This window comes from Vicia villosa, unplaced genomic scaffold (assembly GCF_029867415.1).
Source record: "Vicia villosa cultivar HV-30 ecotype Madison, WI unplaced genomic scaffold, Vvil1.0 ctg.000838F_1_1_1, whole genome shotgun sequence".
Taxonomy (NCBI): Eukaryota; Viridiplantae; Streptophyta; class Magnoliopsida; order Fabales; family Fabaceae; genus Vicia; species Vicia villosa.
Window position 1 is genome coordinate 94,874 of NW_026705370.1, and position 7,915 is coordinate 102,788.

Here is a 7,915-nt window from a genome sequence, read left to right on the forward strand (position 1 = left end):
CCATAACACCCTAACTCGTGCATACCATGAATATCCGATTGCTTGTTTTTCCTGAAATTATATCTTACTTTCTATGATGTTTTGATTGAATCTAATGACTCTAATGTCTTCCTGAGATGCTATAGAACAGATTAGAACCATCGCATGAAATTTATAACGCATAAATTATGAGATGCCATTGCTAGGGTTTTGAGAATCTCTGCTTTGTATGCCATGTTACAGTGGCTTTCAGGCCAAACGGCCACCGCCGTTGAACTCGCCTTGTCCAAATTATGCAATATGGGCGCTTTTTTTCTTTATCCACTCGTTTTGACAGGTCTCATGGATTATGGCCACCGGAGAAGGTAACCGGAAGCACTGTTCCGATGGTTTCAAGTGTCTCAGGTCCTTTGACTCACAGGCGTGGCGCGTTGGCAAAACCTTATTGGGCAGTCCAATATTCTGTTCCTCTCTCCGTTTATGATTGGAGAGTCAAAGGTTCAAAGTTTCTCTTTCTCCTTCCCATTGGTTGCGCGCAGTAGCAATGGGACCCACGCCAGACTTTGTATTCCCCATGTGAGTTTTATTTATTTTTTATTTGAATGATTCATTTAACTTACTAAAAGTGCAGCTCAAGTGGCAAGAGAGAAGTTACTATGGCCTGGATAGCTTGTGTTCGAATCTAGGCTGGGACATTTAATTTTTTAACCACCCTTCTCATAGAGATCCCCTGCGCACAATACACACGAGGCTATGGCGCACCCTACATCACCACCATCAGATCATTTCGGCTTTCTAATCCAACGCTCCAGGCACGCAGGCGCATGATGGACCTCAATGCACTCACCACACCAGATTCCAGCGCCAGGTTCTTAATATTTTTTTTTTATTGTTTTTATTTACTTCTTTTTTTTTTGATTAGAAACCTTTTAAAATTAACCGTTTTTTTTTCATTCAACATATTTCTTTTTTTAGTTTTTATAAAAACCCTTTAAAAATATTTCATAACCTTTTTATTATTTAGATTAATAAAATGATTCTAATTTAATTTAGTTTTAGTTTTAGGTTTGTTTAATAATAATTAATTTTAACTTAGGTTTAATAATTTAAATTGGTTTTAATCTTTTAGGCTAATTAAATAATAATTAATTTATAATTTTAGTTAATTAGACATTTAGTTTAAATAGGTTTAGGTTAGTCTTTAATCAATAAACCATGTGACTACCAGTAATGTAAGGGTTGTCTATCAAACCATGATCAAACTCTAGGTTTAGGTTTTATCCTTAAATCTTTAGCCATAAGGCTTTTATCCCTGATTTTTCTAAATTCATTTTTACGCGCAAATTCTCTTCTCATCTCATATTCTGTGATTGTCGAATGTTTCTATTTAATATTCCTGCCTTTTAATTTTTGCCTTAATTATTTAATTACCGCCACTTAAATTTTGCCTTTATTCAATTCCACCTTCATTCTTATTTATTTATTTTATCTATTTAAATTTCTGTTATTTAAATTCTAGAAGGTGTATAGGTTGCAATTTTTTGTGATGTAATAGTAATTAGGATTCTATTTTCCCGCACTCTTACCTTCCGCGTCCCCCGGTTTTTATTATGTACCCCCATTCCCGATGCTCTGTAATAGCGTAGGATTTAATTTCCGCAATTTATTTTCTGTCAATATTAACTGCGTGGTTAGTAATTTAGGGAGTGCAAGATCGTCAATCAAACGTTAGATCACTAACCGTACAAGATTAAATATTCAAATACAACCACATGCTTGTTGCACACACTCACCTTTAGGGTGCCCCTCTTGTTGCCTGTTGCCTTCCATTTCGATCAAATAGTCAAGTCCCTTCGAGCGTAGGGATACCTTAGCCTGTTGCCTACGAACTCAAATCATCATAGTCCCTCGGAATAAAAGATCATAGTCCCTTCGAGTTGCCTACGAACAAAATGATCTCGTCCCTCGATGTTGCCTCGATTAAATGGTGATAGTCCCTTCGATTGCTAAGGCATCCTTACTGTTGCCTAAATGACTATAATATCCTTCCCTTAGACTACCTGCCCTCTTCATGGTAGGGACAGTTTTATGGTGAACGATAATTCTCGATGACCCTTCGATGACCCGCACATCCAATTGAAAGACTTCCTGCCCTCTCATGGTATGGATAGACCCTTTCAAACGAAAGACTTAAAGAACAAGAAAGACGAACTTCGGGTAGGTAGTTCTTAATTTCTTACTCACAATCAATTCAAAAATCAAATGCTTTTCACACCTCCTATTCCAAAATAATTTCAAAACAAGGCTACGCTTATTTACAAGCTAAAGTCCTTAACGAAACCTTTTTACTATTCACACACGACACTTTTCAAACAATTCAAACAAACAAGTGAGCTAAGCAATTAAGAGCCCATGGATAACCATGGATGCAAAGGGTGCCTTACACCTTCCCTTTGTATAACCTACCCCCGAATTCAAAATCTTTCCAAGGTCTTTCCTGTTCTTTTTGCCTTTCCAATTGGATAAAATAAAAGTCGGTGGCGACTCTTGCTTACCGCACATTTTTCGATTAGAGTCAGTTCACCGTATTACACATGGTAACGTTTCTGACGACTCCGAGAAGCTCTCATCTTCTCCTGAATCATCTTAATCTTTTCTATAGTTTGTTGCACAATCTCCGAGAAGCTCTCATCTTCTCCTGAACTATTGTTGTAGGTAAACTCAATCAAAGGTAAGTAACTATCCCAAGAACCACCTTTTTCCAATACACATGCTCGCAACAAATCCTCTAACGATTGAATCGTTCTCTCCGTCTGACCATCTGTCTGCAGATGATAAGCAGAACTCAACCTTAACTTGGTACCTAAGGCTTCTTGCAATCCTGTCCAGAACTTAGAAGTAAACCTCGGGTCTCTATCTGACACAATACTAGCCGGAACACCGTGCAAACTCACTATCTTCTCACCATACAACTGAGCCAACTTCTCCATCGGATAATCCATTCTTATTGGAATAAAGTGGGCAGATTTCGTCAACCTATCCACAATAACCCAGATTGAATCACAATTCTTGCTCCTTCTAGGTAAACCAGATACAAAATCCAAATAAATTCCATCCCACTTCCAATCCGGAACAAACAACGGTTCCATCAATCCAGACGGTTTCTAATGCTCAATTTTCGACTTCTGACAAATTAAACAAGCATAAACAAACTCAGCAATTTCCTTCTTCTTTCCAGGCCACCAAAACAACTTCTTCAAGTCATGGTACATCTTAGTAGCACCAGGATGAATACTCAATCCACTTCGGTGTCCTTCTTCTAGAATACTCTTTTTGATCTCAGCAACATCAAGTACACACACTCGGTCTCCAAACCTTATAACACCATTCTCGTCAATTCGGAATTCGCCTCCTTGACCTTGGTTAATCAATGTCAACTTATCCACCAAGCTAACTGAAGGATAGAAAAACACTTAGAAAGGGGGGGGGATTGAATAAGTGTGACTTTAAATCTTGGACGATAAAAATAAATTGCACAATTATTTTTATCCTGGTTCGCTGTTAACGAAGCTACTCCAGTCCACCCCCGCAGAGATGATTTACCTCAACCTGAGGATTTAATCCACTAATCGCACGGATTACAATGGTTTTCCACTTAGTCCACGACTAAGTCTTCTAGAGTATTCTGATCACAACTTGATCACTCCAGGAACAACTGCTTAGACAACTTCTAAGACTTTTCTAGAGTCTACTGATCAACCTGATCACTCTAGTTACAAACTGCTCAGCCAACTGCTAAGACTTCCTAGAGTATACTGATCACACGATCACTCTAGTTCCTTACAACTTAATGTAATCTATTCAAGAGTATTACAAATGCTTCTTAAAAGCGATAATCACAACTGTGATATTTCTCTTAACGTTTAAGCTTAATCTCACTAAGATATTACAACAGCAATGTAGTGAGTTGATGAAGATTCTGAGCTTTGATTGAATAGCGTTTCAGCAAGTTTATTTTCGTTCAGAGTTGTTAAGAATTGGTAACCTTGCTTCTCATCAGAACTTCATATTTATAGGCGTTGAGAAGATGACCGTTGAGTGCATTTAATGCTTTGCGTGTTCCGTACAGCATTGCATTTAATGTTTTACGCTTTTGTCAACTACCTCGAGCCTTGTTCACGCTGTGTCTACTGACGTTGCCTTTAGTAGCCTTAACGTTCCTTTTGTCAGTCAGCGTAGTCTGCCACCTGTACTTCTGATCTGATGTTTGTGAATACGACGTTTGAATATCATCAGAGTCAAACAGCTTGGTGCATAGCATCTTCTGATCTTCTGACCTTGAAGTGCTTCTGTTGCGTGATACCATCTTCTGATCTTCAGTGCTTCTGATCTCATGTTCTTCTGATGCTTCCATAGACCCATGTTCTGATTCTGCTTCGACCATCTTCTGATGTCTTGCCAGACCATGTTCTGATGTTGCATGCTGAACCATTTGAGACACAACTTCTGAGCGCTGAATTATGCGTACTCTTTATATATATTTCCTGAAAGGGAAATTGCATTGGATTAGAGTACCATATTATCTTAAGCAAAATTCATATTATTGTTATCATCAAAACTAAGATAATTGATAAGAACAAATCTTGTTCTAACAATCTCCCCCTTTTTGATGATGACAAAAACATATATAAATGATATGAATTTGCGATCAGAAAGAGTAGACGGCAAAAGACAAATTACACAGCTATAGCATAAGCATATGAATATGTCTCCCCCTGAGATTAACAATCTCCCCCTGAGATAAATAATCTCCCCCTGAATTAAATACTCGAAGAACTTTAATAAAAGACTTCCCTGATTATTTCGGTAGAGACGATCATATAAGCTTCTGCCTTCAGAGGATTCATAGCTTCTGACTTCTGCTTCCATTGGACAGCTTCAGAACTCGAATTTCTTTAGATCCTTAGAACACTCACAGCTTCTGATTCCTGCTTCCATCGTGGACAGCTTCAGAACTTGAATTTCTTTGATCTTCAGAACATTCACAGCTTCTGACTTCTGCTTCCATTCAGGACAGCTTCAGAACTTGAGTTATCTGGATCTTTTAGAACATTCACATCTTCTGATTTCTGCTTCCCTCGGATAGCTTCAGAACTTTGAATGTCTACCAACATCACTTCATGCTAGATTTGTATCAGAACATTGTTGAATGTACCAGAGCATCATCAGAGCATCTCTACATCCTGAAATGTTACAGAACAAAAACTAAACGACAAAAGTCAGCATGAACGAGTTAGAACATAAAATGTATGTTTGAACACATTATATGTATCAGAGCCATATAGGCTGAAATAATGTATCAGAGCAAATAATGTATCAGAGCCATAACATTATATGTATCAGAGCAAATAGAATTTTGTCAGAACAGGATAGACAATGACATTCAAATTCTATTATCAGTGCTTCTGATTCATTCTTCTTTCTTGCTTCTGATCTCTGAAGCTTGACAGCACTCAGCTTGCTTCAGTTTCCAAGAGCTTATTCCTTTTACAGAATAACGCTTCTTATGGTTTTGCTTCTAGTGTTTGCTTCTGAAGATTCACTTCACTTCTCTGTACCTGCAAACCACTTAAACCATATAGAACTTGCAGTTCTTGTTAGTGAATGTGTGGGAGCCTTTACCTAGCAACTGATAGATTTAATCAAATCATTTATCATTTATCTTCTCCCCCTTTTTGTCATATCATCAAAAAGAATATTTAAAAAGATTCAGATGCAAAAAAAAACGACAAAAGAAAACATTTACTGGAATGTAAAACACAAAGAAACTTTTCATTGATAATCAAAAGATATTACAAAAGGTTCCTATGTTTAACAAGATGAGAAACATTCCTAGCAAATACAAAGTAGAATTTCCAAAGAGGAAATTACTACAAAAATTAAAAACAGAACCCTAGCTAGACACGCTCTGTGTCAACCCATCAAGAATCCCGGAGGACTTCTTGTCTTCCAGACTGAAACCTCCATTGTAGGAGAGATCCCAGAACCAAGGAGGAAGTGAGGGACAGTTCACAGACAGAGAGCTAATGTTGCAAACGGGGCTTTCCCTCAACATAGACGTTGAGCCTATCTTCCCACAACTCAAGAAAGTCTTCTGTCTTTGGATGAAAGTTGATAACAACATCAAAGAAGGATCTGACTTGAGAGGTATTAGAAGAGCCATCCCGAGATGCACAGAGATCTGTCGCCTTTGAGTCATGGAGCTACAACAGGCTTAGGGTTAACGCTAGGTTTTGAGAGAAGAAATGAAAAACGAGAGAGAGAGATAGAAGAAAAAAAACTTTAAGAGGAAAACAGAGAGATAGGAAACCAAAAACCATTTTGAAGAGTATTTAAAAAGAAATAAAATGAAACGAATGATGACTAGCATTTAATGTTACGTGACGTGAGGAGAGATAATAAAGACAAATGAGGTGACTAGCACAGTTACCTATGGTCGGTGTCCCTTTAACTGCACGCACGTTTATCCATGAATAGTAACTACAGGTTTACCATCCCGAGATAAAACGTAACAGCTGTTTTGCTTTAAAAGAGGTTCTGAATCAACTTAGACAATGAAACGTTAGTAATAACCGAATCATAATTTCTAAACGATTTCTATCAGAACTTCTGATAAACATTCATTTCAGAAGATACTCATACATGAGAACTTCTCATCTTCTCATTCTGGGCATAAATCCATACTGATGTTCTTCAGAATGAATTTGAACCTATCTTCAGCCAGGGGTTTTGTAAAGATATCAGCCCATTGATGGTCTGTATCCACAAAGTTTAAAGAAATAACACCCTTCTGAACATAGTCCCTTATGAAATGATGTTTAATCTCAATATGTTTAGCTTTTGAATGAAGAATAGGATTCTTAGATAAACATATAGCAGAAGTATTATCACAGAATATAGGAATGTTACTCTCATATATCTGATAATCTTCCAACTGACTCTTCATCCAGAGCATCTGTGTACTACAGCCAGCAGCAGCGACATATTCTGCTTCTGTCGTTGATAGAGCAATAGTTGCTTGCTTCTTGCTGTACCAGGAGATCAAATGACTTCCAAGAAATTGGCAACTTCCTGAAGTACTTTTTCTTTCAATTCTGTCTCCAGCATAATCAGCATCACAGAATCCTACTAAGTTGTATTCTTTAGATTTTCTGTAAACTAAACCAACATTAGTAGTACCTTTCAGATACCTTAGAATTCTCTTAACAGCAGTTAAATGAGATTCTCTAGGATCTGATTGGAATCTAGCACACAAACAAACACTGAACAGAATGTCAGGTCTAGAAGCAGTCAAATATAGAAGAGATCCAATCATACCTCTGTATAACTTCTGATCTACCTTCTTACTTACCTCATCCTTACCTAGGATGCATGTTGGATGCATAGGAGTTTTGGCTTCTTTGCAGTCCAGAAGATTAAACTTCTTCAGAAGTTCCTTCACATACTTGGTTTGGTGAACATATGTTCCTTCTGATGTTTGATTTATTTGTATTCCAAGGAAATACTTGAGTTCTCCCATCATGCTCATTTCAAACTCAGCCTGCATAGACTTAGCAAACTCCTTTCCAAGTGTAGCATTAGATGTTCCAAAAATAATATCATCTACATATATTTGACAGATTAAAATATCCTTTTCAAAGGTTTTACAAAAGAGAGTAGTGTCCACTTTTCCTCTAGTGAAACCATTATCTAGAAGGAAAGAACTTAAGCGTTCATACCAAGCTCTGGGAGCTTGCTTCAATCCATATAATGATTTCTTTAGTTTAAACACATGATTCGGAGACATAGAGTCTTCAAAACCAGGAGGTTGATGGACATAAACTTCTTCATCTATATAACCATTTAAGAAGGCACTCTTAACATCCATCTGATAGAG